The sequence below is a fragment of the Falco cherrug genome, chromosome 5, assembly GCF_023634085.1.
Source record: "Falco cherrug isolate bFalChe1 chromosome 5, bFalChe1.pri, whole genome shotgun sequence".
NCBI classification, from domain to species: Eukaryota; Metazoa; Chordata; class Aves; order Falconiformes; family Falconidae; genus Falco; species Falco cherrug.
This window is the reverse complement of record NC_073701.1, coordinates 35,885,346-35,912,616: the sequence shown is the minus strand read 5'-3', so window position 1 is coordinate 35,912,616 and position 27,271 is coordinate 35,885,346. Positions and strand designations below refer to the sequence as shown.

General features: G+C 40.5%; 1 protein-coding gene and 1 long non-coding RNA gene across 10 annotated transcripts in view; one reads left to right on the top strand and one right to left on the bottom strand.

Annotated features, from left to right (window-relative positions):
- The window catches only part of TNRC6B (trinucleotide repeat containing adaptor 6B), a 153,536-nt gene extending 129,400 nt beyond the window's left edge, over positions 1-24,136 (bottom strand). For 7 of the 9 annotated variants that reach the window (XM_055712634.1, XM_055712639.1, XM_055712640.1 and 4 more), the window contains exons 1-2: positions 23,848-23,974; positions 2,049-2,121 (exon numbers count right to left, since the gene is read on the bottom strand). The gene's annotated coding sequence lies outside the window, so the exon portion shown is untranslated. Of the gene's footprint in view, positions 1-2,048; positions 2,122-23,847 lie in introns of all 9 variants that reach the window. The other 2 variants (XM_055712653.1, XM_055712638.1) reach the window with 2 other exon arrangements.
- Positions 24,136-25,752, top strand: LOC129736263 (uncharacterized). The gene is made up of 2 exons (XR_008732606.1): positions 24,136-24,937; positions 25,622-25,752. It is a non-coding gene; the product is annotated as an uncharacterized LOC129736263 (long non-coding RNA).
- The last annotated feature ends 1,519 nt before the right edge of the window (positions 25,753-27,271 follow it).

The following is a 27,271-nucleotide window of genomic DNA, read 5'->3' as shown; positions in this document are numbered from 1 at the left end:
AGCCAACGAAGTGCCAGTATGTGAAGAAATAATGTAATTATTCCACGTTGTTGTCACCGCCTCTTCAACTCGCTAGCTTCTAAAGCAGAGGGCTGAAGGTCACACACAGGGTAATTAATTTTGTACACAGACGGTGGACAATCAGAATTTGTACTAGCATCCTATAGGACTGGAAAAAGGCCAAATGCCAAAATATACTTATTTCCAATATTTATGTGATATGCCAGGTTCTCAAGGGATAAAAATACATTAAGTTTACAGACAGTCCCATTTACACACCCAACATCTATCAACTAAATCACTCTTGGAAAAGGTCAAAAGACAATCTTCTTTTTCTGTTCTTGCATATACCCACCAGAACTACTTCAGATGGGGCTGAAATGCCCCAATCTTTTCATTCATCTGGTATTTTGTAGAAAAATTAATCAACTTTTGCTCAAGTGAGGACTCCAAGGAAGGTCCGACAAATAGCAATGCACAGCTATGTCCACATATGATATGGCATGTCTAAAGGTATGAACAATTTTTATTTAATTCTTTATCATACAGTGATGAGAATCTATTCTCAAAGGTAAAAACACTTGCTAATATGAACTGGCTGCAGTTCTTACGCCTACTACAATACTGTCCTATCATAAAACGATACGGCTTTGGGACAATCCAGTCTGATGTTTAATCCTATGTTCTGTCTCTTTCTGCAGAGAAGATGTACACATTTCATTCAGTGATATCAGGATGATGGATGCAGCTACCAGTCATAAATTCAGTGTAAGCAGAACAGTGCAGAGGACCTTATGGATACTATCTCTTCACTTCTGCACTCTAGCACACTCTGACAAATAAAACCTCAGCCAAATTTCCATACATAAAATGCCTGAAAAATCAATACCAGTGGAAAAGGTACTTCCTCCAGGCCTCATTTTCCTCGAGGTAGAAAGGTGCACCATTCAGGAACACACAGTCCTCATTAGCAAGAGAAAGCAGGAAGCCAAATGTCTTCAAATTTGCTGTTCAAACAGGCACCACTACAACTAAACACCTTATCTAACACAAGAGCCTTTCATACAGCAATACTTTGGGTTTTTTCAAATTGCCAGCAGCAATCAAATATGGACTAAAGAGGAAAACTGTTCTTCATTTAATACAGAAGAAAAAAATATTTCAAGTTTCTGAACAGTGCAGCTGCAAGATAAGCACTTATTAATGTAAAACCAATTGTGGTTCCCGTGAATTCCAAATTCTAAATTGGATATGGCCTACTGGAAAACCCCTGAAGGACAGTAAGGCTGTCTGAACTGTCACCATTACAGACAGTAAGCAGAAGTGAAGGTAGGTCCCAAACTCTCTCACAAATGCACAAAGCTGAACAGGCACATGAGCGTTCTGCAAAGATTGTGATCTTGTATACACGGCATACTCAAAACAAAGCAGTCAGAACAAGGCAATACTCTACTGAACTATGCCTTAAATGAGACTGCTTATTTGACACAATTGTATTGATACATGACTGCAGTCATTAGTCCTTATCTAAGTACATAGACAAAAAAGTGTTAATTTTTAGAAGATGGTCTAGCCATATTATATATAATTACTACAGCTTTACATTACATTGAGTTTGTTACGAATGTACAAAACCAACGCAATTATTTAATATACAGAAAAAGAACAGAATATTTTTTGTCACTTTAAATGTGAGTTGAGAGGTACTGAGATGAAAGCAAAAGCATCCAGAAGGTAAACAAAATTTGAATGCAACTTCATTGCTTGCAGGAGCTAATCACTTACCTATTTCAATGACTTCAAAATCTCATCATCAATTATTTAATTTTCAAAGGAAACTAACATACACATAAAGTTTAGCTGACAAAAACAAATTGCATCAGGCAGTTACAGAAAAAACTTTACACCCAAACCCACAGGAAATAGCACACTAGAAAGTATATGAAAACAGCAACATATCCTATAGATGGTTAAGGACTCGTATAGGGTAGGGATCTTCTCACCTCCAACTTTCAAGAACACAATATTGAACTTTGGTTGATTCTTACCTTTGACAGTTTCCAAGGGCTGCCAAAGCCCACAAGGATCCGTCCTGGCTACATTCAGTGCAAAAACGAAACCCTAAAAGGAGTAAAAAAAATAAAAATTAAAAAAAAATAATGTAAAGGTCAGGCAACTGAGGGCATTAGTAGATAAAAAACATATAAAGACAAAAGTCAATTGTATCCAAAGCTCAGCAACCCTTACTCCCAAAACATTTAGAAAAAGCCATATTCATTTTAATAAAATCACATAGGGTAAACAAAAGATTGTAATTGCAAAAGCAGCAATACAGCCCCCTCTTCTTCTCCCTCCTCCTTCCCCATAACTTATGCAGTATTGGGGAGATGAAGGAAAAGAGCTACAGTTCGGGTTAGAGCTAAGGAAGGAAGTACCTTTCTCCTCACTGTTTTCCCACTTAAACAGCCACCCCAGTCTAGAAATTTGTTCTTCAAAGGCAAGAAATTTACATATTGCAAAAAGCATTTATTTGCTGAGCCTTAGGCTCAAGTTTTAGAAATTTAGGTTTTTACAGAATGAATTTGCACCACTGCAGGAAATGCGTCTTTACCTCAGAGAAAATTTTAAAAACAATATTCTTTATCACTTATGCATACTTCTTACTCACCCACCACCACATAACTTAGACCAACAATCAGTTTTGAGGAAGAAAAAAAAAAAAAAGAATCCTTATACTGTGACCCACCAAAACATTTAAGAGGTATCTTATACCTGTAATCTGTCGTATTCAGTCTGCTGGCTTACAAGCTTGTTCTGAATCCTCACTAAATACTATAGACACAGGCCTGACACTGAAGTCTAAGAATGTACCTTGCATAGTGCTGCAAAACAGAAACCTCAAACTGCTACTGAACAGGAAATTCCCCTCCCAGGGATTTACTAGGCACTATTAGAGTTTCTGTAAACTTTGCCACTGGAACCACTTGGAAAAAAAACCCAGCTAACATTTCCTCAAAGGTATAACGGCAATACCTCCTAAAATGAATGTCACCATTTAAACTAGGCATTGCAAATTTTATACGTGCTGAAAATGCTGTTTGTTTGGGAGTAAGTTGCAATTTTCTCCCTATGCACCATCATATTATCCTTTTTACAACAGTTTTTTAGCTGTTTAATTACTATGTATAGGTACAAAACTGAAATGCTTGTTTTTCATCCAGAAATGTACATACAAGCCAAAGCACTGTCAAAGCAAACGTGCAACATGCTCAGTCAATCACCGTGAAGTAGTTTTCCAAGTGAAAAATCTATACTAAGTACATCATCACCTTAATATTGTGATATTTTCCTAAAAGTATTAGCAACCTTAGAGTTCATACCTAAATTGAGAATAATATTACCAGGTAAGGCATTCTAAATCATTGTTAGAAACTAAGGCACTGGAGACAGAAGTCTGATAAAACTCAAACTCTTGATTATTTACTACAATAAGTGGATGCATACTCTGAAATGAGTAAGAGGCTGTAACATCTACCACTTCATAATACTTCCTTCCCTGAAAAAAATAAACACTGCTTTCATCTTAGCAAACTAAGTAAAGCAAGCTGCATTTACCTAGCTTCATTAAACAGGAGATTAAGGAAATACTTCTACTATTGAAATCTATTGAAAATTATATGCGGAGCTAAAAGTAACCCATTCTGTTGTCTTTAAGCTTTCGATATTCCCTATTAATTTCCAAAAGAATAGAAAAAAAAAGAAAAATTGATTCCTCAAATAAATGTTAAATTATCATCCACCTGTCTAAAACATCTTAGAAATATCCAGCCATGCCATTTAATACACTATTATTAATCTATGCAGTCAAGCACACAGTACTTTATAGGTGGAATCAAAGGCTGTTGTTGACTTCGCATTTTATCATGCTTTTCTGACTTGTACTTCCATCCAATAAGTGTATCGGCCAAAAAAGCAAGACTAATCAAGTGTCTCTGCAGTTTTTCAAAGCATAGGATCTGAAGTTGGAGAATTGTAAATATTGCACAAGCTGGCCAAAAACCAGCTTTTCCTAGAAAGGGGCTGTTGCAGGCTGGATACTGAAATACCCTAGCATTAGCATCCAGCAAAAGCATCCGAAGTTCCAGCCAAACCACCACATGCTTATGGACCACTAATATCTCCACGGGAAAAGAGAGAACTGCTACTAATTATGCCAATAATCTGTCTTATCTCATTACAGAATCTTATTCATGGAGTATGAATTCCAATCCCTAATTGAAAAAAGCCTCCCATCAGTATGTATCTGACTAGATACAAGACAAGCAAAGACCGATCATCCTCCTCCTATTACTCTGACAAATTTAGACCTATGTTTCTAAAGCAATTTAATTAGCGAAGTCAAAATGGCATGAGTAGAATCCAGTGAAAACAGTTTGGGTTAAAGATACAACTTGACCTGTAGCTGAGTAGGACTGCAAAGATGTTACAGCAAGGAGAATCTCAGCATCTACCAAGGTCAGAACAGAATATAAACATCATGCATACAGTCCTCCCAAGTTAAATCCTCAATGTATCTACTTCTGCCAGCAGCTAGGACTTTAGGATGCATCAATCCACTTGCCTGGAGTGCACTGGAAAAATTTTAGCCAGGAAAGCAGACACAGTTTGATTAGGTAGCCAGAGGGGAGGGAAAAGGAAAAACAAACAACCCACCCACAATTTATGCACCATTCTTCTGACAGAACAAATGGGGAGACCTCTCCCTTCCCTCCAAGAACCATGATAGTTCCTTAACAAGTATTAATCAGCTAATTACAACACTTACTTATTAGTTCAGGCACCCAGGCACACTGAAAGATCAGACTCAGTCTCTATTATCTTGCAATAACAGAAACAATTCATTATACCTACATACTCCTGGCTTACGTTTATTAAGTCCTACCCTGACAGACCAGAACTGTATGCATGTACAGTGTAACCCCTAAAATATTCTGTATATATTTCTAGTACCAATATAGTGAAGTGCAGCAATCTGCTTAGCTGGGTTAGGGGATCTATGAAGCAGCACAAAATCCTGTCCAGGACTCCTAGACTAGCTTTTTTCCTCAAGTACTTTTTAGAGTACTGCACATCTTCCCACATTTGCACACCAAGTTCTTTACTTACAGCAAATACCTCCTTTCTGGTCACCTCACAAACTGCCTCTGTAAGAGCACTAAAATATTCCAGGTGCCCAGAACTGAAAGGAACGGGCTGCCATCATGAAAATGTTTTCCTCAAATTCTCCCCCTCAACCTCCCACCCAAATCTGGAGAAACAGTAAACACAGGTAGCACAGAATTTCCTACTATGAGATACAACAGAACAGTAGGAAGCTCTAAAAATGCAGTCTCTATTCATAACTAGGAGAAAACATGTGGTGAAACTAGTTTCTTGTATTAGAACTAAGATAACACAGACAAGCATGTTTAAGGAAAATGATTAGATAATCCTACAATAACTCCTGAATATTAAATATAATGCGTAAAAATGAATCCCATTACCTACCAACTGTCAGGTATTTAATCCTATTTTGAAAGCATAACTTGTCAGCAGCACTGAACTGGCTAACACTCAAGCCCATTTCAAGTCATTCAGAATCCACCACCCTGCTTAACCACAGCTAGAATTAAATACTTCAGTTTTGGTTTTGCAAAACATAACCAACTGCCAGGAATGAAGAGAAGTCCAGATCTATTGGTTTACCACTATATGTCCAAATTAGTATCACAAAAATCTAAACTATTCCAGTTACAATTATTCAAGCACAATAAAAGAAAGGTTTGTTGTGAAGGTAACCATCAAGTGACATTTCTAAGTTTACTGCATCATCTTGTTGACTACTGCTCATGCTTAATGTACAGCATTATCTAGTCACAAACTGTTCCTGTCGTTGAACTAGCTACCATAAACTGTCTTTTTTTTTTTTCTGAGCTTCTAGCATTAACGAAGATCTTTCTAGCATGATTTCCATTCAAACGATTCCTGACTAGAAACAGTGCATTTGGAGACAAAAGGGGGTCTTTGCTGCCACTGTGGTTTAACTGTTCCTTTGCTAAGTGAGTAAATGTTTGACAGCAGCAAATTTTAAACTTAAATTTAGTTCTGACTTACGTTGTGGAATGATTCTGATAAAGCAACCAAGAACACACTCTCTGTTCAAAGGACCTCAAGCTGTCTAAAAAATGTCACCTCACAAAAACTAGCTGCTGACATAACTACACAAAACCACTGCATACCTAATTAGGATATTGGGAAGCTGGCTTACAGTCATTCACAACTTCAAAACAATACAGAAATATTTGAAGTTTTTTTCATCTACAGCACACTGGCACCGTAACAGTAATGATTTACTATAAAAATTATCCAGGACAATCCAGGTGTCACTGTGGTAGTCCTTCCCTACTTCACTTTTCAAGGCTGAAGAGGGAAATGCAACGTGTAATCAATTAGAAACAATTCAGTAGAAGGAGAGACACTACTGGTAGTTAAGAGAGGATTTATGACCTCTTTCTTTCACATTGTTTACAACCACCTCTTTGCATTAGTGAGGTGGAAGGAAATCCAGGAAGGATTAGCACTTCAAGGAAAAATGAACTAAAAATATGACTCTAAAGAAAGCAGCTGGGAGGAATGGGGAAAAGGCAGAAAGCCTCGAGAACAGCACTGAGTAATGGCAACTGAGTATTTCACATAATCACCATGGTATACTACAGCAAAACACGACATGGAATAAAATGTCCATGATGTTTAATTCAGTGTTGGCTGAATAACATCACATTCTGCTCAATATTAACTTCTCGGCGCTGATGGTTTTTTTACTATATGGAAAATGGTTCAGCTGTTAATGTAGATATGACACAGCCACCTTCAACAACATGATAAATAACTGTAACTTGGAACAGATACCACACACACTAGTCTGCTCTCCCCTTCCATGGGAACATTAGAATAGAAGGACTATACAGAAGTTATGTCATTAACCTCTGTGTACAGAAGACAAGCTCCAATTCACAGCACTTAAATCCTTTCACATCAACAGCCCAAATATAAATTAGTAAATCACTTTCATAAATCAGAACACTCACAAAGATGGGGGGGTGTTATTGCTAAATGGACAATTACACAACATGATCTGCTCAAGAAAATTCAATCATCAGTGAGTTTGTTGTTTGGGGTTTTTTTTGTTAAAGAACATCTTCCCTTTTCATTCAATGTTAAGGAGGACATGAGAAACAAGTGCAGAAGGATACTTCTCAAATAACATCTATGGGACTTTTCCTGAGCAAATGAGTAATATTTCTTAACTTGTGTCTATATAATCTTTGGAAAGCAAAAAAAATATTCTTGATCAACTGGCTACCAGATCATCACTTTCAAAAGCTGACTAAGGAAAGGCAGCCCTGGACTGCACAAAACTGGTCCCAAGTCAGACTTTCTATTTAGAAGAACCTGTTTCTAGCTCTTCAATCTGAAGACAGCCTTGAAACATGAGCTGAAGACAGAACATCGCATTGCCACCTTCCCAATGTTCCAAAACATCTACATAAACAACACTCAAAGTGCTAAATGATTCTCCTCCCACTAAAGGAAAAAAAATTTGAAAAGTGTATTTTTAAAAATGATTTGCTTACAACCTGTTGCCACTTTTTACTGCACAAAGCAGCATAAAAATTCACTTGTTTCCTGCTCATACTGATTTTGCATAAGAATCTGTTAAAGGTTACAGTGAACATAAGAGGTATTTCTCCCTACTTCCCCTCAGCAGCCTATCATACAATACACATTACTTCTCAACTGTAATCAAGGTTCCATCCCAACTATAATCAGCCCAAGGCTGCCAACTGATTAAGTTTTCCGAAGTCTGTTGAGCTTTGTCCCATTATCTTTTCAGGGTGCCTGAAGCATGTACATATACACACATTTATATGCATGTACACATATATGTATGTAATGAATGTCCTCAAAACTATTTCTACTTTTTCTCCTTCAACACTCTACCACAGTGTTTATGGAAACTATCAAAACTGAGGTTGTTGGGAAAACTGACCAACAATGTCATCTTGACAGCATGCATAGCAAGAGTTTTGGTGAAGACTGGAGCATCTGGGAATAAGTAACGGTGAGTTGAGAATACTGGCTATTTTTTCCACTCTATATCAGAGTTTTATCCAGCCAACACAATGAAAGAAATTGTTTAGCAAAATCGGAAAGAAACTATCACTACAAAAAAACCTCATTATTTTCAACTCTTCATCTTCTGTTCTCTTAAGTCTTGCAAACTAATGCTTTTCAGTCACAAAAAAGAACTACTTCACACAGTTAATAAAGCTTCAACATAATAATGGTAGCAATACTCGGAATCCTAGTAACAAGCAGTCATTACCATAAGTATTATAACTATCGTGCAATTTAATGATGCCCTGGTGGCAAAAGTGGGGATGCAGTCAACACACTCAAAAGTGCCAGTAATCCATGCATGTATACTAGCATTCCCAGCAGTTCAGCACTGCAGAAGCAAAATCAGTACAATGCTTTCAAGCCTTATTTCAGGACATTTGCAAAATGACAGAAAGTCTTCAGAATACAGAGGACCTGAGTTTCCTGGAAGAAAGGTGAACGGGAGAGGGGATGTTATACTGGACCAGAGACTTTAAATGTCTTTCTCCATCTTAACCAAAATGTTACGATGAGAAAGAAGCCTAACTCCCAACAGCTCAACTTTAAACCTGAATGCTATAAATAACTTCTTTAGTGCTGATAATACCAACAGAAACATCCCATGCAATTGTTCATACCGTGAAAGACAACTCAGGATTGAAGGTTTCCTTTTGAGCCACAAGTAACAGTCACCAAGTCCTATGTAACAGCACATTTATCAAAACCAGCAGTAGTAATTAAATTAAAACTGGTAAGATAGTAAGTAGGCATGTGCACAGAGAAGGGGGAGGGGTGACATCCACTGACACGTTTAAATGGCAACTTCAGCAGTTACAAGAGTTAAAGGCAGCACTACTAAAAATCGTTCAAATGCAACACAGGAGCAGAAGATACTGCACCTTTCAAACTCTTCAGTTCTTATTAACTTCCTGTAGAAGAGTACCAAAGTTTCCGCTGTTAAACTATCCTTCTGTTTCATTACCGTTTACAGTAAGAGCTATGTTGTTAGGAAATACACACCAGCGAGGCTGTGGCTGTATTGGTGCTAACTCCAACTGCAGGTCTGACATGCAGATGCACACACAATGCTGTACATAGAGCAGCTCTAGACCACAGCACAACAATCTGTAACCCTGCTTTGGGGAGATGTTTACAGCTAGGCTGAGCCAAGACAGAGCCAGGAGGGGGACCAGGATGATCGGAGAACGATGCTTAAACTACAATTTTTTACTTCACCCTGCTAATTTACACCCCAGAATTTTCCAAATGAATGTTCCGTATTTATCACATTTCTAATCATTAATAACCGAGGATTTGTTCTATACAAAGACATTCTGACTTCCTACTAACATGATTATATAGGCAGAAAGTCCAAGACCTTAACACTATTATTGTCAAAGAACACAAATACTGAGTTGTTAAGCAAATAATTCTAAACTATAATTGCAGACACCAACTTTCAACATAACCAGCTGCCAAGTTCAGCTTCATCAATATTTATAGCATGACATCCATCTGAGTTTTACTTTTCAGCTATTTAGGCACCTAAGAAAGGAATAGGAAGCTAATTCTCAACAGTTGCTCTATATTCAACAATGTTTTTCTTAACATTCTTCAAAGAAATGAGACAATACGCTCATTTTTATCGTTATTTTTAAGAATTTAAAAACAAAATTAAAGTTATTAGCGATACAATCCTAGTCTTCAACACTGCAATCTCTGATAAACACGTTCAGTAGGAACTACTGAATGTGGAACCACTTGCAAGAAGAATTTTGGACCTGCTAAAGTAAGTGTATGTGAGGCCAGGACCCCAAATTTTCAGTCTTTTGGTTTGGCACAAAACAGTTCTTCAACATTCAAATCCAATCTGTCTAAAAGTGTCATTTAAAAGATAGGTAACTAATCTTTACTATTTCCACCAAAAATATACCAGCCTACATTCAGGCTACCTACTTGCAATACATAACAACTGATTTTCATAGTCAAGGTCTCCCACCATATCTAAAAACCTAACTCTTTACATTTGCTCCTAGGTTTGAAAGTTTTTCACCTTTGTATGTTAGGTTTTGCTCATCCTTCATTCAACCTGAAACTGTAGTAATAAAAATTATTAGGGTGTTTTTTTGAGTTAAAACTCTGTAAAATTAAAGTTACTTTTAGTCTGTTTACATACCCAGCTGAAGTGGGGGCAATTTAAGCTAATATACAGTTTTCATACATAAAGCAGTACCAGCTTATCTAGTTACCTGAACTGGTGAAAGTAACATTATCCAGCATTGGGTAAGCACAGGGTTAGAGCTGGAGACAGAACAGACCAATTATGTCAGTGTATTATTGCCCTGAGGCCACCAGCACCTTATGCTGTCAGAAGTGTTTTCCATGTCTTACTGGCCAATATTAAAAACATTTGATACAATGGGACTTCTACCTTTTTCCCCTTGTTGCCTAAACTTCAGAATTACCAGGAGGGCTCTCTGATTCCCTGGCCAGGTGAGTTTCCACAACAGCTCTCTGGGAAATAAACATTAGTCATAAATACTCAGGTTGCTTACAGGTAAGTCATATTGGAGAGTGGGTTAGAGTCCCACAGGAATATGCAAATGATTATACACATTGTCAAGTATTGGCATGGTGGCTTAGAGTCCCACCAAGATATATGTAATGCACAACTGTGTAAATCCTTACTCTATTACAGGGATGCCTGGAGTCCAAATTTTGGGTATTGGGAATTTGAACCTTTGTTGGATACTATCTGCTGGATTTTGGGTACTAGTAATTTGAAATTTGGATGGGATATTGTTTGCCATCTTGTGTATCAGTAATCTGAAACTTTGTTGGACATTGTTTACTGGATTTTGTCTCTCTTGGACTCTGTTTGCCAGATTTTTCTGTCAGATTTTGTTTAAGTATTGGGTATTTGTGATATTGAAAACTTTGTAACATGGGAACTGGACATTCCACTGGGGGGGGCTGTTCTTAAGAGTTCTCCATTGGGCTGTGTATTAAGATACTGGAACAAGTTTGGGGGTGACCCCCTCCCTCAGAAAAAAATTAGTAGAATAGCATAATCACTGGTGGCCCTTGTATACCTTTGATGAGCAGGATAAATGGCATAAGAACAGAAGTATAAATTATAATACAGTATTGAAATTAATATTGTTTTGTAGATGCACAGGAAAAAGAAGTCCCATTTGTGGATTTTATTTTTTTGCCTTGAGAAGTTATCATGAAACAAGAAAGAAATATAAATTTATTATATTTTATTCTAATGTGTCAATGATGATGGAGGATAAAAAGAAATTGCCTCTGTGTTGTTCTGCTTGCAGTATTGGGAAAAGGTGTTTGAAAATGAAGAATGAAGAAGGGGATGCGCAACTGATGGTTTCAGGATAGTGTTTGTAATAGGGAGAGATTTTTGCCTAAGGAAAAAGAACGGTGCTAGAAAAAGCTAGGGAAGAGAATTACAGAATCAATTACTTTTACTACTTTGTGCTGCAGATATAAGAAAGTTGCAAAAAGTAGGTGGTATGTCTGGAATGTCAATCTCAGTTGACAGAAATTACTTGTAAGATTTATAACAACAGAAAGGAATTGGAAAGAGGGCAAAAAATGAAAGAGAAAGTAAACAAGAAACAAACAAATTTCAGCAACCACATTTACCCCAGCCCAAGCTCCATCCTGAGATGGAGAAGAGGTTTCCTGAAAGGATGAGGGCATGGAAGAGGGCAAAGAATGGAGGAAATACAAGGAATAGAAACCCTTTGAGGAAAGATCAGTGCAAAGAAAAAGGACACTGGAAAAACGAATGTCCAAAGAAACAATCAGCTGACTGGATACCCTGTCTGCATCTCTTCCAGAGACAGACCTGCTTACGATTGGTACGAAGATTCCAATTGACAGAGACTGGGGGTGAATTTGGAGGCATCCCTAGCAGGATCCCCTGCTGCCAATGAAGCTGGGAAATGAAACCGTAGACTTCTTGAATAGATATAGGAGCAACTTATTCCATTGTAACTAGTTGTAGGGGCTTCTCAGTAAATTTAATACGCCAGTTGTTGGGGTTACTGAAAAGAGAGAATTAAAGAATAAAAAAATTTTGAAACCAATGGTATATCAAATTGAAAGTAAATCTTTAATACATCAGTCCTTGTATATGCTGGAATACCCTACACCTCTCTTAGGTCCAGATTTACTTAGTAAACTACAGGCTCAAATAACTTTTTTTTGAGATTTCCATTCAGTTGTATATCCCACGGGAAAAACATCTGGAAGGTGCAAATGTATCTACAGCAACGGGAACAATGAAGTGAACCCGAAATCTTCTAAAAAATCCTGGATGCTGTATTTCTGTTGATATAGGCTACTGAAGTACCAGGGAAAGCTAACACCACACCAATAAAGGCAGAATTAAAACAGAACTCCAAACCGATAAGAAAAACAAGGGGTGGGGGGGATGACCGGAACAATACCCTATGAAAACGGAAGAAAAACCTGGATTAGAGACTTAGACTTGTACCACATACTGTGACCTCAGTGCTGGAACAAGGACACCACTATTATTGCCTAGTAGAATGATCCAACATCAAGCAATATTATTGGAACTGGACGATGTAAGTTTAAAGGTAACAACCTCTTTGAATCCTGGTACTTTGTTGCTGGTACCTGATGATACAAACCTACAGCATAACTGTATATTAACTACTGAACAAGTCTTTTCCAGCGGGCCAGATTTGAAGGATGTTTGACTGGAAAATCTGGAGTGGACTCTTTATGCTGAAGGGAGAATGACCATCTGGATATGCAGTGGTAACTTTTGAGGGTGTGATTGAATCATAACCCTTGTCATCAAATACTTCAGCATAAAAAGCTGAATTAACTGCCTTGACTAGAGCTTTGACATTGTCACAGGATAAATAAGCAAACATACATATACTTTCTAAATATGCCTTCAGAGTGATACATGCACATGGGGCAGTATGAGAAGAAAGAACTTTTAACCCCACAAAGGTCACCTATTAAGCATGGATCAGAAACACTGAAATTACTAGAAGCTGTTCAAAAACCCAAGAAGTTGGCTGTAATTCATTTTAAGGCTCACCAACCTGGACGTACTGAGGTCATACAAGGGAATTGATTGTAAGGTGGATGAAATAGCAAAGAGGGCAGCCAACAAAACAATAATGAGAACCTTGATTCCTCAAAACCTAGTGAGAACTGAACCGCCCAAATACAATGAAAAGGAGAATGAATTAGCCAAGATGCTAAAACATATAAGGACTTCAGATGGGTGGTGGGTAGCATCTACTGGACAGTGTTTAGTAACAGCTTCCATAACGTGGAAGTTGCTACAGCAGACACATAAAGAAACTCATATGGAAGCAGATGTTATAATTGCAAGTGTTACAAGATATGCAATAGGTCCAAACATGCAAAGCTATGCTGATGAAATAGTAAACCAACATTTAATATGTTGTAAAATAATCCTGAAGTGGAATTAAGACCTCCACCTGGAAAGGTAAAGAAAAGGGAATATTCTGGGGTAATATTGGCAGATGGATTTTTCTGAATTACCAAAATGCAGTAATTATAAATATCTTTTGGTATTGGTAAATACCTTTTCATGATGGCCTGAAGCTTTTCATGCCAAACCAAAGCAGCTCTAGGTAACAAACTATTAAATGAGATTATACCAAGATTTGGAGTTCCAAGTGGAAGTTCATCAAACAGAGACTCACACTTTATAGCAGAAGTAATAGACAGTTTCTGCCCTTTCAGGAATAAAATAGGATTTACATACACCTTGGAGACCCCAGTCTAGTGGGAAAGTAAATAGGATTAATAGGTCTTTAAAGAAAGAATTGGCTAAATTATGTCAAGAAACTAATTTAAAATGGATAGATGTTTCACCTATTGCTTTAATGAGAATCAGAATCACCCCAGAAGTTAGGAAAAGGTGAGCCCATCTGAAGTATTCTATGGAAGACTGTATGCTGTACATTGAACAGGAAAGGAAGACCAAATTAATATTTCTGATGATTGGGAGCTAACTGAATATACTGTCTTTGGGGAAGACTCTTTCCTCATTGTTCTCTGTTGAATATACCTATACACCTGTACCATTGGACATGCTGGTGCATCCTTCCTGACTCAGAGATAAGTGTATCTGAGAACGTGGTTACATTTGAAAGAGAAGTAGAAAGGACCTTTCCAGATATTACTTATTACCTACACTGCTGTCAGGCTTGAAGTTATCCATGGAGGGATTCATCACAGCAGGTTTAAGCCAACTACTTTGCCAGAGTGGACTGTCAAGCAAGAAGGACCTTAACACTTGAAACTAACTTGAGAGTAATGAAGTTCTAGGTTGGGTCTCTTGCAATACTGCCAGGCAGCATGAAAGTTAACTAAAATAAGACACTATATAAATTTGGATTGTATACAGGGAGATTTGAGTTTGTTAACACTATTTCTTTGTAGATACTTGTTTAAACATGTTTTACCAATGTACAGAATTTTGCCTGTTATGTGGTATAGGAGAACTCACGGACACAGCATACTTATTTGAAAATTGTGGAAAGATCAATGAAGGTTATTAATAAGACACAGTATTGGGTATGTACCCATTTCCCTGAAAACACTCATAAAGGAATTCCTCTAGTTAGTCCTGAATGGAATAGCAATACTAATTGGAATAGCTTGCAGGTAAGACCAAAAATACACTAACTGGAACAAGACTGACCTCCAAACTTGGACAAATACTGAATCCACACCTGCCTGACGTAAGGTGTATAAATAAAACCAAGACACACAAATAGAGCTCAGGTTATTTGTGGGGCACTACCCACATTGTGATTGGTCAACGCAGCTGACAAATCCGTCAGAATTAACTATGACTAAGTACTGGAACGTTCTGTTGGGGACTGGGTGGTATTGGATATATGGCAGTGTAGCACAAAAAGCTTTACCACCAAGACGGTCAGGCATTTGTACATTGGGAGAGATTTTCCCCCCAATATAACTACAGCTGAGAAATTGGATAATAATCTGTTGTTAGTAACTTACCTGCGGAGCTATAGGCAAGTCAACCCCCCCCCCCCCCCCCCCCCCTTATAGGAAAACCCATTGGATTTCACTCTTTTGCTAGGTGCATTATTCCTTGTTTGGGGATTGCTGAATTGGAAAAAGCAATGAGAGGATAGCCAGCGACATTACAAACGTCACAAAGGCTTTGCAGGAAGAAATTTCAGAAATAGCTCATATAGCTATGCAAAATAGAATGGCATTAGATATGATGTTGGCATCCCAGGGCAGAGTTTGTACTATTGTTAATACTAGTTGTTGTGAGTATGTGGATGGAAGTCGGAGAATTTCTACCGACATAAAACAGATTTGGAAACATACGAAAATGTTGCATGAGATCCAGAAAGATGGTACCTCTTGTGGATTTCAGGAAGTTTGGACTGACTAACATCCCAGTTACCTAACTTACACCTATGGATTAAAAAGTTAATTGTAATTATTGTACTCATGATTGCTATATTTGTATGCTTCCATGTTATGTTATACTGTATCGTGAAGTGCTGTATTGCTGCAATTAAAGAGTAGTTCGGAGAGCGCAAGACTTATGTGATATATGAATATATACAAGTCCCAAAGGGTGAACATCTCCTAAATTTCAGAATTACCAAACTCTGATTTAGTTAAAACAGGAACACGCACAACTTTAGGTCAAGCTGACCCAACCTCTGAAGTTGTTAAATGACTTACCCTCTCAAGTACCCACCATACCAAATTCTCAAAACTCATGAATGAAAGGACTTCTAATCAAGGGAGCAAATCATTGGAAACAAAGAACAGATAACAATAAGAACACCATTAATTATACAGAAAGAGAGAAGGTAAGCTGATAAGGTGCTGCAATACTCAGAAAATTAGTTGGAAGTATGACAAAGGTAATTGTGGTAGTGGGAGATCACGATCTGCAACTCAAATAGCACCCCCCTCCCCCTAAAAGAGGGCAAACCCCCGCTTCCGGAGCACTCATAGTGGGTAAAAAACTTCAGCAGTGCTGTCTGAGGATGCGTGCTGATTTGCATTAGAAGCCAGAAACATCTAACCAATCCTGTGCATAAATGAAAATAAATATGTAATGTGCTATGCATATGCAAGTACTCTACCGTACATAATGTTTACCCTCGAGTAACTTGGTGTGCATGTTAGCAGGAAAGATCCCCCATGCAGCCAGCACTGCAATAAATCAATGTCGGGTTTCTAAACTATCATTTGGTTTGGAGAGTTTTCCTGGTTAGGATTTTTGTAACACCCTGAGACACTTCTCCACAAACTAATTTACTTTCCAACCAACAGGAAGCCTTTCTCAACTTGAATCTATTTTCTGCAATAAATGAATTGCCAAGGACAGGGAAAAGAAAGATGGTTTTTGAATATGGAAGAACCAGAGGAGTTAACTTCCAACAAAAGAGAAGATTATCGGCCAGTTTTGGTTGCTTCTCAGTGCACTCAAACAATTAAAAAGGCCAAGCAAAGGAAGTTATTGACAACCAGCTTACTGTAACTACATAGTTTTAAAAGTGAGTGAAAACACCTATCTGTGCAGTAAAAATCCCACGTTTCTCCCCCTTTCAAGTATCATTCAGCAAAGTCAATGCCATCAGAAACACAGGTAATGTTCTCCTAACCTTTTATTAAATAGAATAGAAACACTGGAATGTGCACGTTCTTCATGCTGTCACCACACCAGCCACTGAAAGTGAATGAGCAGATCCTGAAGCACACGAGCATTTATCCAAGCAAAAAGCACAGCTATATTAAAAAAAAAACACCTTTATTTAAGCTTTAATATCTCACTTTGTTTTGAAGGGCTATAGGAAATACATGAGCTGTGCCTGTATAAAATCACCACAAAAAAAGACAATGTAAGGGTTAGAGGAATTTAGTATTAAGACAGTATCCATCTTTAAAAACTCCCAATGTGAGAAAGTTTTCAAAAATATGAAATATTGACTTATTTTATCAATGCCAATGAAAAATGGTCTGTATTTTGATGAACAGTTCCATACAAGTACTGTGGCTCAATATTTTTTCATTCCTGTTCTCAAATACTCATCTGCATCTCCAATTGCAAAAATAGACAATCGGTACAATGCAAATAAAATCTGACAAGGCAGAAGCTTAGCTGTTTGACAAACAGAGCAAGTTAGAAAGCTAATTTGAAACAAATTCTTCTCAGAGCCCAATTTAATACGGAAGGATATGAATTTAAATTACAATGGCTGTAATAGTAAAACTTCCTGTGTGGACACCCATTTGTGCCAAAGTGCTCTTTTTTTAGCTTCTTACTTAGAAGCAGTTTAAGCTGAACTTAAACAAAACAAAAAAACCTAAACAAGAATTTCAGAAAAAGCATGTGCCCAGCACAGAGTTAAATTGCTATGTTTACAGCAATATAAGAATATCATTATAATCACACAATCACATCTGGGAAAAATCTCAACATGTAAGAATTCTAGAGGGGGTCACAAAGAAGAATATTAAAACCCACAAAAGTAGCTGACAATGTTGTAAAGCAACTATTTCATGCAACATGTATTATGGCCTTCTGAGAGTTATTTTCAGCCACTTCAAGTCAAGGATGGATCATAATCCATTTAGCAGAGAAGAATATTTCTGAATCTGTAGGAAGCTGGGGTAAGGGGACACATTCTCTTCCTCTATCATGGGGGCAAATTTTTTTTTCATCAAAAACTGATATTAATACTTTCTCTAGGTTTTATATTAAAGACATTGCTCCTCAAACTAGTTGCATCCACTAATATTAATTTTTGGTTTCTTAAGTCACAGTGTGCAAGCAACAGAATCCTCAGACATTTGAAGTAGCACTGCACTGTATTAGTAAAGAAAGTACGTATAGGCGATTAAAGCTTCTACAAAAATCTAACTTCTGGAAAAACTTTTAAATCACAAAGTTATGGTACTGCTGTATAAAAAGCAGATTCTACTGTCAGCTGTAGTGAGAAAATAAAGCACACTCCATGGCATTTCAAATGTCTCCAGAAAGACTTACCAGACTTTTTCTAAAGATCCAACATAGATCCCAGGAGAGAAGTAAAAGGTCTTCATACATACAAGCTAAGAGCTGGACAACCTGTGTGTCTTCAGCCACACACAGCTCCTAAGACATCCAAGTTTATAACTAGACTGTGCTGACACAAGGTACCTGGGTAATTTATATCTCTTGGCTGCAAGAAGCAGTAAGACAAGAGGGCCTACTCCCGTTAACATTGGTGGATCACCTTAGGGCCAAAGCATGTTTAGTAGACTGACAAGGCCCTGGAGAGTTACTTTATCTCCTAGAGGTGAACCCCATTCCTACCATGTGTGTGAGAGCCATGAGATTTTTGCAGAGGTCACAGGGCCAGGAAAGTCAGTAATGACTGCCTTAGAGCAGCCCAGATGTTTCTCAACTCTGATCATGTGCAGACTTAATAGACTATAGTCTTAAAACAAGAATGCCGGCATACAGCATTTCAAACATTTAGTTTCTTGATTTAAAATCATACTTTCAATTTAACTTGTGAAACTTTCTCAAAAGTCTACTTCTGCCACACAAAACAGTGGAGAACTGCAAGGCATGACCAATGTTTGCTGTAAGAAAAAAAAAAAAAAAGACTCAAGTGGAAAAAAAACCCTGCAACCCTAGGATACAGGATGATCAGAGGAACAGGAAGAAGCATTTTCAACTAGCAAAATAGAGGCTAGAATCTAAAAGTCTCTAAACTGAAAATAAAGTTAACGGTATTTATAAAAACTATGTTCTTTGTAGACCACTAGCAAATCAAATAGCATCAAATAAATTTCTGCTAATACAGAACAAACTTCACTACTGAAAAAAATGAATACACTACTAAAAAACCCTTTGTCAGGCTGTTGTTCACTATAGTATTTTTTTAATGCTGTCAAGAGCGATGAGGAAATCATAAAAATTAAGTTCATGTAAAAACATTAATGACTTCTACTTCACTGCTCATTTATACAGTGTTAGCTTATCACCTTTTGCCTAACCTTCTGTCAAGCTATCTAAAATTATCAACTATTTGTTTTGCAACTTTGTTTCTTATCCTTTTATCCGCTAATTAGCTTTTCAGCCTTCAATCTTCTGCCCAACCGGGTCAAACTATATTGACTACCAGTTTATACTTTACACACTTAACTCTGACCGCTGTCCTATATAGCGTGCAGTGTGACTGCTGCCTTACAGTACCTGCCATTTCTCCACAGGCCTAAAAGCTAAACTGGGTAAGAGCTACTTTCAGATCATTTTACCCTTTTAAACAGATAAAGTTTTTAAACAGTGGAAGTCTCAGAACATCAGTTTTCTTCCCAGATTTTTTCACAGAGAAACTATTGTGTTTTTTTCTAATCCACAGACATTAAGTCAGGAAATACATGCAAGATATCCGATTTCAGAACTACTAAAGCTGGCAAGGCCCAGAAATGCAATCCGTACTGACTAGCTGAAACTGGAAAAGGTCATCTCCATAGCTCACTACATGGTAAACACGGAGAACATCCAAACTCCAACCACAACCCTTACACTGATGAGAACTTAAAAACCTCAGAACATTCCCCTACAACATGATGCAAACCATAAGTGCAAAACCAACCTCTCCATCTTACTGCTATAAGAAGGCAAAGGGAAAAATTACTTAATGTACTCACTGCCTATTGCTCTAAAGGAGAAAAAATAAAAACACCACATCTTTGCAGCAAAGCATGCTTACTTCTCTAGAGAGAAAAAAAAAAAGTACAACACAAAGAGGGTATGAACAGTAAAGCAGAGAAATGTAAGGAAGCATAAGAGTTTTACTATCCACTGAAAGTTACAGGGAACAGCAATCAGAATTATCTCGATTACTATTACCCTAGTCACCTCACAAGCAGAAATACCAACAGGCAACTAGTTGTCTGACAGTGACAGCTGGACCAACTACTTAAAAGTGCCCCTATTTTTATTAGCAGACAGTAGCAGAAAGTTTAGTTTAGATTCACAGGAAATCAAACCAAATTTCTTCAGTCCCTATTCCACACAGTTTGCTGAAAGAACAAGTAAACTTCACATATATAATATATCTGAAAAGGGAGAAAGACAGTAAATGTTAAGCTAAGGAAGACTATCAGCAAGGATCCATGTCTTACTCTACCACATCTGGTCAAACAATTTGAGCAAACTAAGTGTTTGCTCAAAATCTGTGTGCTAAATTCTTACTATTAGAACTGAAAACTGACATCTTGCTATTGTCTCCCCAAGCTAATATAATGTTCCACCAGTAAAATTTCTGAAATTGCAACAAATAGATCTTTAAAAGCAATTCCAGAGATAAATCAGGCAAACACATTTTATAAGCACTGAGGTGACAGAAAACTTAAAAACAAACAATGCCAGTTCTTCATAATGATGCATTTACTAATCCAGAAATTATACACAGAAAAACTGGCTGAGTGAAAAATAAAATTGAGTAATAAAAAGTTGAATAGCTATAAGCTGTAAGGTACACTGTAAGTAGAAGTATCACAGAATTTGTAAATTTTCAGTATAGACAGAACCTGTGAATCTAATAGCAGCACTACAGAGCAATTACTGAGGAAAGCCATCACAAAGAAGCTGGAAAATAACTGTTAATCGCTATTACTATTATTGCACAAACCAAACACTATCTACGTATAAAAAGACATTCTGAGAAAATAAACACGATAATGGCAATAAATGACACGAACAAGAGACTCTGCATCCAACCATTCTGCAGAAAATGGAGAATAAAGTAACTGAACCATTAAGCAAACTATTAATAAACTCATTCAAGTCAATAACTAAGCTCCTCAGATTTATTCTATGATCTCCAGTTCCTACTGCTTAATTGTAAATCCAGTCTCTTCTGCAAGCAGAAATACACCAGCTTTACTGGAGGAAATACCCCAACAAAAAACCTCACTCAAGAATTCAAAAAGAACAAACCCCATTCGAACATATTTTCAAATATCTTATTCTATAGCAGTCCTCCAATTCTTTCCACCATTCTGGATGCAGCTATTCATGCCACTGTTACAGATGCAGCTATCTCTATATATGATGTATATTATACATTAGTTCTGAAAAACTAATTTATTTCTAATTTCCTACTTCCTACAACAGAAGACAGATCTAAGGTAAAATACACTACCTCAGAAGTATGCAAAACTCTCTCCTGAAGTTCTCTCCTCCTCAAGTCATCCTCAAACATCATGTTTTAATGATCAAACACTCACCACCAAACAGAGGCATGACATACATTCTACCCAAATGTTTCACTGGACTACTCAGTCACACAATCTCTGGTAGATGAAGTTTGTTTGGGTTGGTTTTTTCTTTTATTCAGTTTCAAGATTTTTATTTCCCAATATTTGAGCTTATTATTTAAAGGAAAGCTCAGATTTCCAGCTAAATTTGCAGCCATACAGAAATTGCAGTAACACACTAATTCATAATCAAGAGACACTGACTGGTTTATAATTACATTAAATATTTTTCCCCCAGTACTTCCACGCTACAGGATTGCAGTGATTCCCTTTACTAAGTATCCCGATAAGAACATTATAAGAAAACTGAAACCAAGTTCACAAGAGTAGTACAACCATTTGAATTCTAGCAATTGCGCTGAAACTTCTGAGCTAATGCTCTACATATGTATAGTTTTACATAAAATTGTATATTCATAAAACATTTACATGCAATATAGCTAACCAAGATGAAAGCAAAAAGTGTAATGATAACCTCATCTAGTTTCTATGAAAAAAAAAAAAAAAGTGCCTGCACCTTGTGCCCCCAGAACTTCACAGCAGAAAAGCTAACAGACATTTTTTTGTGTTTTACTACCACTCTGGGCTCTATTCTCCCTTCCCCAGCCTCAACTTTTTGAAGGGTGACTTCTTTGCTGCAGAATTTTTTTATTAAAAGAATTATTAAAAGTATTAAAAGAATACTTTTACCTCCTGCTTAGTTAAACACAGGTAGAAGAGTCACCCTGACAAACCACTCCCTGAGGTACATCTACATGGCTGTCCCTACACTAACTGTGGATCATGTAGGAAAACTTGACTTTATCTTTAAATTCAGGACCTCAGGTAACACAGCTGATGACAGCAAGCTTCTCAACAGCACACATATTCCAAGGAATTTGTACCATTACAGAGTCACCACAGGAGAGGAGGGAATCGTTGAGCAACTTCAGCTTAGCCAAACTAACTACAAAGCTGTTTGTATTTGTGCACATATTTAACAACCCTGCGAATCTAAGGTATTACCACCACAGCATTTGTAGCAGAAACTAAACCCCAGATCATCTGGATGGCATTTCCCAGTAATACTGTCAAGTAGAACAGACCTTTCAAGTACAGAGCTACACAACCCCCAAAGATCTACTTGCTATTTGTCAGGAAAATTTACTAGTTTTAGAGGATGAAAATGTGACACTGAAACCTAACAAATAACGATTACAAAAAAATAATTATGGATTGTGAACAGAAAGAGAAACTGGTTAACTTTGTTGAGAGGTATCTTAACAGATATTCTTCAGGTTAGTGAAATGTTAAACATGGAAAAATGACGTATCATTTGCAGTAGTAAGCATGTCTAGCTAGGAAAAGACTTTGTTGAAACCTGGTTTTATTCAACAAGCCTCCGTTATATCCTGTAGCAGATACTCCTACGTGCACGAAGCAGATTTGAGCTTGCAAGATACCATGCTACAAGCAGCGTTATCCACAGCCAGTGAAGTGCCTCCAGAAACAAACATTCGCTCATTTTGCTACAAACAGCTGGGGAAACTTTTTTTTTCCGCCTGGGACACACCTCTGAGCACGGTCACTCCCTCCCACCCACATACACACATTTCAACTAGCATCATGTTCAACACATCCAGTGCGGTTTGTAGTGGTATCAACGTAACCACAGGACTGTCCCCACACCACACAAAAGCACTCTTCCCCCCAGCCACAAAAAGGCTCCTCTGGGTCTTTCCGCCGTTGCACATTTTGCCCGGCCTGGGCGAGCCGGCGGCTCTTCCCCGGGCTCGGCAGCCAGCCGAGCGCACGGCGCTGCGCGCCACGGCGCCGGGCAGCGGAGCGGCCTCAGGGCGGCCCGCGCGTCCCGCCGGGGCCCTGTCGGGAAAACCGGAGGGGGCGGCAGGGGGACCCTCGGGGGCGGCGGGGCGCAGCCGCGGCGCGCGACGGCCGCACGTGAGGCGGGCGGCGGGGAGGGGGCGGCGCAAGCCCGACTCTGCCCCGGGACAGGCGCTGCCGGGGTGGAGGAGGGGGGAGCAGCAGCAGCCCCGGCGCCGTTGGGGCAGCGCCCTTGAGCCGCCGCTCGGGGCCCCTCCCGCCGGCCCGGCCCCCCCTCCTCCCCTCCCCCCCCCACAAGGCACCGCAGCTGGGGAACGGGGGAGGGGGCGAGCGCGGCCGGCGCCAAAGGCCCCCTCAGCGGCGGCGCGAGGGTCCTGAAGGCGGGAAGGGCCCTGAGGGAGGCCCGCGGCCCGACCGCCCGCCCTCCGCCTGGGGAAGGGGGGGTGATGGGGGGGCCTGTCCTGCACTCACCGCTGAGGCGCCGCCGCGGTGCGCTGAGCCCCCTTCTTCTCAGTGCCGGGGGCGGCTCCACCCGTCCGCGAAACACGAAGCCAGGAAACAAACGCGAAGAAGCTGCGAAAAACGCCCCCCCCGCTACGAAAAAACCCCACCGAAAAAAAAAAAAAAAAAAAAAAACTTTCCTCGCCGCCGTCTCCCTCCCCCGAGGAGCACGAACCCAAACACACCGAGACACGCCCCCGCACCGCCCCTCGCGCCGCCCATTGGACGGCGCCCCGCCGACCCCTATGCTGATTGGCCACCCCTCTTGCTCGTCTTCTCCCTCCGCTCACCTTTCCGCCCCTACACGCTGCCTATTGGGAAGAGCCTCGGAGATCTCTCCGCCCATTAGCCACGGCCCACGTCAATCACAGCAGAACACCCGCCTCTCAACGCGTCTAATTGGGCTGTCGAGTCACTACAGCTTCACTGATTGGCTGCACTGGCTGACTGTCATCAGTTAAAATTGCCCCCTTAGCAACCCTCACTAGCTCCTACCCCTTCTTCCTTTCTGCCAGTTGGCTGCGAGATTTGCGCCTTAAATGGGGCACCAGCGCGCCCGCCCCTACTTGCCCCGTACGGATTGGGTTGAGGGTCGCACCCTCGGACACCATTGGAGAAGGGATGTGCCCGTTACACCGTAGCGGCGCGAAGATCCGCCCACCGAGCTGCTCTCCTTGGCGGCCTCTTCGCGGCGACGTTGGGGCCCTTCTCAGCCGAAGCGGGAGGGGAGGCTACGTCAGGGTGCCTACTTCACTTGCCGGCCCCAAGGGCGGGGCACTGTGACGGGCACACGTGATACCGAATCCGGCCGCGGTTGTCGCCGCTCTGCGGCACCAAGTGCCCCCGCCGCGGAACGGCAATAACGCCACACTCCCTACCGACCCCAACGACATTTACCACTTGCCCCGCCCCTCCCTTCACGGGTATGCCCGCCCTGAAACAACTATTGGGCAGGGAAGATGTCGGTCGTGCTGCTCACTAGGCCATTGGCGGGACGCCGGCGCCTCCGCAGCCAACTGGCAGCCGCCCCCGATGTCAGCCGCCGGATGACACAGCAACCGTAGGCATTGGGGTGGCCGCGTGGGGGAGGGGAGGGGAATGAAGTGCCTTTGATTGGTTGATTTCACTGTCTGTCTTTCTGGAGAGCGGAGGTGGGGCGGGGAGGGAGGTGACGGGCGGGGCGAGCGGGTGGGCGGGGCGGGGCGGTGTGCGTGCTCTGCCGGGCCCCACGTGGCCCGCGCAGTTGCGCGCGTGACGGGGCCGGGCGAGGCCGTGAAGGGAAAGGGAGGACGGTGCGGTCAAGGTGGCCCATGGCGACAGCACGGCTGGCCCCCGCGCCCCGCCGACTGTGCCCCCGTCTCTCTCCGCACACGGCGGGAGCGCAGCGTGGTGGGCTGGGGGGAGGGGGATTTGTGGCCCATCTCTCTCCTGCCAGCCTCCATGTTTCGTCAGGCCTTGCCCTCAGCTGCGGAGGCTGGCCCCTGATGGCGTCAGGGCAACCCGGGGGTGGCCAGTGGTCCCCGCGCTCCCCTCATTACTCAGCCCACGCGTGTTTTACGGGTGGAATCTGGCGTTCATTAGGGGCTGAGAGGAGCTTGGCTGTCGGCTTCCATGAAGCGGCATTTTCCCCTTCATGTTTTTGTGAGCTGGCTGCGGGTTCCTTTGGAACAGGGCCTGAGGCTTTGCAGGCTGTGGCGCTCCAGGCAGCTCGGTCCGAAATACCTACAGTCCTTTCATTTTGCAGGCTTCTCTGCGCTGAATATGACTTACAATTTTCAGATGGAAGCAATCGGAAAACCTATGAAAATCGCTTTTGCAGTGACTACAATATAATTCGTCAATGTAATTGTTAAAAATAAACACTGATCTTCCGTATTTATGGAGTGGGCTGATCCAGAAGCAGGGCTGTGGGGCTGGGCAGGTGGAGACTGAGGCAGGAGCTGGCCTGGGGACACTTTCCTGGGTGGCAACAGTGAGCCGGGGGTGAGGGGAGGCACTGCTGGCCCTGGGGCTGGAAGGGTCTGGAGAGCAGGCACGGGGCAGCGCTGCTCGATTTCAGGCAGGGAAGGAAGAAAATGTGAGATGAGTAAGCAGGACCCACGTGGGACAAAGGTGGGTTTAGCATTAGCAGAGCAGAAGAGCATGGCCAGAGGAGCATGGAAGTCACTGAAACTGCCGGGGAGAGAAAACACTGAGGGGTATACAAGGAATAACAAGAAGCATGTGGAGGATAAACTAGGAGGAGTGAGAGGGTATCCTTGCTTTTATCAAATTTCTATGCTCATTCTCTTCCTTATTCTCCAGTATTTTTGAAGGCTGCTGTTACCTTAATGGCCGTCACTTCCTGATCTCACCCAGGGCTGCATGCCAGTGTACAATGTTTTAATTTGATCTTCTCCAGAGAATCCTATTACAGCCTGATCAACAAAATGTTGGGCCATTGAAAATACTGTTTTGGTGAAGAGAGAACTATAGAGATGTGATGTGCCTGGCTCATTAGTGAACAGGTCTATGGGTGTTCAGTGAAAACACAGTCTGTCTTGGAAGAGCCATAGAGCCCTTCATAGGTTAGTCATCACCAGGAGGGACAGCTGCCAGCACAGCAAAAAATGTGCTGCTGGCAATGACAGCAGACAAGATCCATGCAAACTCGGGCTGCACAAGTCAGTAAACAGCGGTGAATCTTTTGATGGCTTCCCCATTCAGTAATGGTAATTGATTTTTACATTGATTGGTGGAGGAAAGAGCCCCATAATACAAATAAGACTTTATACTGGGTATATACAGACTTGTAACTGTAGTGCTTTAAGGAATGCAAAAGGCACTGTATAAATCAATACTAAACAGTAGTACAAATTGGAGGTGCATCTCACCTCTGTTCTTCATGGTTTATTCACTGGGTAGGAGCTCTCTATGGCCACATGTATTTTTCTTGGTGTAAGCAGAAATCACTTGTATAATAAGAGTACAGGTTGCACGCACTGGGAGAGAAGGGTATGTCCAAGATGCTGGTCGTTTTTGCCATAAGTGGGAAAAAAAAAAAAAAAAAAGTAATTCCCTGTTCACATTTCCTTTCCCCTTACTGGTGTTGTTTTGCAGGTTTTCCTTGGTATGTTTTGCTCAGGGTTTTGGCACACTTGTAGCGGGACATGGAAAGCAAGGTGAAGCAATATGATTTATTTTGCATAAGCCTAGAAAACCAGAAATTTTCATTTCAGAGGAGCCAAAGATACCACGCTCCATTGTCCCTGTAGTTTCACGCTACAAAACAAATTTGAACTGTAGAAAGCAAGCAGATTTTGTTGGTTTGAAATGATAACAGATGACTCAAAAATTCCCACCCGGGTTCATCTGTGGTTTTGGGGGGATTGCAGCTCCCACGATAGTTTCTGGC